Below are 4,788 nucleotides of genomic sequence, written 5' to 3'. Positions count from 1 at the left end.
AGTGGTGGTGCCTCTTTTCAAAAAAGGGGACCGGAGGATGTGTTCCAACTATCGGAGGATCACACTCCTCAGCTGTGGAACACTGGACCAGCTCTATACCCTCCACAGGGTGCTCGAGGGTTCATGGGAGTTTGCCCAACCGGTCCACATGTGTTTTGTGGACGTGGAAAAGGCTTTCGACCGTGTCCCTCGTGGTATTCTGTGGGGGGAGCATGGGCTCGGGGGCCCTCTTCTAAGGGCTGGCCGGTCCCTGTACGATCGGAGTAGGAGCTTGGTTCGCATTGCCGGCAGTAAGTCGAACCTGTTCCCGATGCATGTTGGACTACGGCAGGGCTGCCCTTTGTCACCGGTTCTGTTCATTATCTTTATGGACAGAATTTCTAGGCGCAGCCAGGTGTCGTGTGGGGTTCAGTTCGGGAGCCACCGGATTTCATCTCTGCTTTTTGCGGATGATGTGGTCTTGTTGGCTTCTTCGAGCCAGGACCTGCAGACTGGGGCGGTTTGCAGTTGAGTGTGAAGCCACTGGGATGAGAATTAGCACCTCTAAGTCCGAGGCCATGGTTCTCGACCGGAAGAGGACAACAACTATATGTTGTCTTGTTTTTCCAAAAATTGTTTTTTCAAAGACGACTCACGTTAGGCCTTACATTATAGCATGTTCCAGAATATTTGACGGTCAGTGTCTGACTGCTAACTATTCAGAGTACAAGGCGACATAGGCCCCAATGCAAAACTGCTGAAGAGTCACGTGTGGCCCAGGAGCCTTAGGTTGTCAACCCTTGACCTGAAAATTAGGCGGATACTATGTATTCTGCTAAACTTTCTTTCTGCTGCTGTGGGTTCTTCATGAAATCTGAACATGAACTGTTGGCTCTGTGGTTGGCTGGCTGTAAAATCCTACATTTTTATACAGTATATTTATGTTGAAATAAACCCTGTGGGCACTGATAGTGAGAGTTTAATGAGTGGACGTATCTATCAGGACGTAACTGTCTTGTTCAAAGCCATTAGCCGTCAGAGCCCTGTTTTTGCCAGAGCCAACCCTGAACCAGAAATAGAGTCAGTTTGATGCAACAAACAAAACAGACCACAACAATAGCCCATGGCACAGCAACTCTGGCAGTGCGGGTGACAGGGCAGGGGTTCTGATGATTGATGATTAGTGAGAGTGGGATCCTGTCTCTGCCCTAATAAGTGGCTACATGGGTGAGGAGAGGTGAACAGAATTATTAAATGACACCGAGAAGGTGAACCAGCACAGACAGCATCTCAGACAAGTGTTTTAGTCACACATCGATCACCAAGTTAAAATAACACAAGCTTTGTATGAGTTTTCACTGGGTACTGTACTGCACTGTGTCCCTTTAAAGTTGTTAAAAGTGTAACTGACGAGAACGATGTCACTGAGTGTTCAGATCTTTATAAAGTGAAAGGAACTTTTAAAATATACAAGAATTGTGGATTATTAATTAAATATAATGATAAGCACTATCTCAAACATGCAGCACTGTAATACGTTATTGCAAAAATGTTGTTTTATTTTACAGATGTTAATTTTTTATTTTTGGCACATGGTGGCAAAAGTTGGAAGAATGCTTGCTTTTATTGTATGTTCCTGGTGCAATGGGAAAAGTTTTCATGAGTTCAGTTATTTCCTGCTTTGAAGCAATAAAGATTTTCTAAAGCTGTGCATAAAATAATTGAATCCAAAAATTCAGCTGAACCTTTTTTTTATTATAAACCAATATAAGACCTACTGTATGTGAATGTTTTGTTTAGTTTTTAGTGATGTCCTGATGTATGGACGTCCTCAGCGTTTAATGAACCTTTGTACTGCTGTTAGGGTAAATACTGGTGTATTGTGTGGGTCGGGAGTGGGGGGGGGGGGGGGGTAGAGACTGAGTAAGCAGTGTTACTCACTGAACGTCTACCTCTGCTACCTCTGCATGTTTGCTGTTTAATCAGAGACTTTTGCCCTTCACTATGTTGGCGATAATGATCACAGACTGTGCACATTTCTCTCCATTGTTGCCAAGCCTGGCTATTTTACTTCTTATTGCTATTTTGTCAAATTATAAGCACCAGAACAGATGGGATGTAATTATTTTACAGTTCTTCTACAGCCAAAGTGCTTTGGCCACATCTTGTGGGTGAGTTTGATTATTGTTGCCTGCTATGTAATGATTGTGATCACCTTTTTTTTTTTTTTTTTTTTTTTGCAAGCGAGAACATAATTTCTTTTGTCTCTGCATGAATCTAAGATGCAATCATTTGGCGATTTTCAATCCTTGGATAAACCCATGCTAAATAAATATTCCTCCCAAAGCCTTTATTGTGAACATGGCCCACTCCCAACCACTGAAGCCGTTTGATGTTGTTCATCAGCTGATCTTTTGTGTGTTCAGTTTTCCACGTGCAATTGTGGCATAAAATCTGCGTGGCAGTGATCAACGTTTTGACAGATGGCATGTCCTCACCTCTAAACTGGCTGATATGGGGTGTTGACTGTGACTGGACACTTGTCGTAAACTGGCCATATACTGCAAAGTGCTGCACAGATTGAAGCAGCGGGCAAGTGCATTTAAGGACATGGCCATATCTCCGCTCTATTCCAATTACTCAGTGGAAGCTACTCAACTACAGCAGAACAGAAGGAGTAAAACACACAGGAGTAGCCACTCGAAGGTTATTCAAAAATAAGTCAATCGTTAGTCATTTTGTTTTGCTAATAAATTATATATTTTGATGGTTTTAATCTCAGTTTATCTGTGACACGGGCGTCCGGTGGGGTTTAATCTTGCTCGAATCACAAGGGGTTCATTTTCTCACAGTAAATGACCTTTTATGTGTGGTTTGACAGGTGGAGCGAAAGAGATTGAGACGGCATTAGCATGTGGAGGCACACACCTTGTGTGTGTGAGTGTGAGTGTGTGTGTGTGTGTGGGCATGTGAATGACTAAGGGCAGCAGTGTAATGATTCATCTCTGGGAGCCCTTGAGTGAATACAGACTCTCACTCCATCAAACCACAGGAATAACACATTAGAGGAGACTGGAGAGTAGAAGTGGAGGTAGAACAACCATCCTGAAAGCTGAAGTTTGAACTTAACTTGAGAGCCTGGAGACAGTTAGTTTGGATTGATGTTGAACCAAGTTTGACAAACCTAGACTTCTGATTCTCCATGGTCGAGATACAGGTGATGTCACAGAAAAGTAGGAAAGAGTTGTTCTTTTCCATCAGCCTCACAACCTCTGTTTTGAAGTGAAATAAATCACCTTCTAACTCTATTGTTTGTTCAGAACTATGACCTATGCCCTTCCAATAAGTGGCAGCAGATGTTTATGAAAACAAGAAAAAAGAGTAAAGCTGAGCTTAAAGATTTTCGTGACTCCCGAGTCATATGAAAGATTCGTTCATATTGAACTCACGAATCACTCACAAATCACTCACTGCAAACTAATCACACTCTGCGAACAAATCACTCTCTGCTAACTAATCTTTCACTGTGAACTAATCTTTCACTACGATCTTATTACTATGCAAACTAATCTTTCATTGTGAACTAATCTTTCACTACGAATGAATTACTCTCTGCAAACTAATCTTTGACTGTGAACTAATCTTTCATTGCAAAAGAATCACACTCTATGAACTAATCTTTTAACTGTGAACTAATCTTTTGCCGTGAACTAATTTTTCGCCGTGAACTAATCTTTTGCTGTGAACTAATCACTATGAACGGATCATTCTCTGTGAACTAATCCTTTGCCTCGTTCTCGCAGATTCTTTTTATTTTTCACATGAAAGAGCTCGGGTCTCTTTTGCTATCATTCATCTTTATATTGTGGTGTGTTTTTCTTGCTTATGTTTTCAAATGGTTTAATTGCTTATGGCATTTTGTGTACTTTGTAGACTCAGGAAGCAACCCATGTTGCCTTTAGTATTTAGTGTCGGAAAACCGCAGCCTTCTTTACAACGCCCACAATAGGGCTTAAGCGCCACCTGCTGTAAAACGAATGAAATTATTCGTTCAAGATTTGCTCAAGACTCGTTCGTTTTACTGTTCGAGAGTCTGATCCGAATCAGTAAAAAGAGTCGGTCTTCCCGTCACTATAGTGTAGAGATTATTACCTGTACTGTAGAAAATAACAACAACAAGTTTCTTAATTGAACTTAATTAGGTTGCTGACTAAATCAATGAATTGACAATAAAAATGTAATATTACAATCTGTCTACTACTTCTACTACATCTAGTTCACATTTGGGGTACCTTAGCAACATTGTTTTTTCCGTACCAGGATCGTTGTGCTGTAGCTAACATTAGCTCAATTGTAAGCGCTAGCAGCAACAGGTTTTGCATTGAGGGGATACTGTAGGTAAGTCTGGCAGTGAATAAAAGCCATTTGTGAACCATGATGCTTTGATCTAACCAAACTCTCTTGTGTGTTGAAAGTACTCGGAGCATAATACAGGATGTTTCTGTTTCTGGCTTCTTTTTCTTTTCCTTTCGGCTTGTCCCTTTTTCTGGGGTTGCCACAGCAAATCATCATTTTCCATTTCACCCTGTTCTCTGCATCTTCTACTCTGACTCCAACTATCTGCATGTCCTCCATCACTGCATCCATATATCTCCTCTTTGGCCTTCCTCTTTTTCTCCTATCGGGTAGCTCCATCTCTAACATTCTTCTATCAATGTATCCACTGTCCCTCCTCTGCACATGTCCAAACCATCTCAAACTGGCTTCTCGAGCTTTTTCTCCAAACCTTCCTGTCTGTGTTGTCCCTCT

Source organism: Cynoglossus semilaevis, chromosome W (assembly GCF_000523025.1).
Source record: "Cynoglossus semilaevis isolate Cse_v1.0 chromosome W, Cse_v1.0, whole genome shotgun sequence".
Lineage (NCBI taxonomy): Eukaryota > Metazoa > Chordata > Actinopteri > Pleuronectiformes > Cynoglossidae > Cynoglossus > Cynoglossus semilaevis.
Note: the sequence above shows the minus strand (reverse complement) of the source record.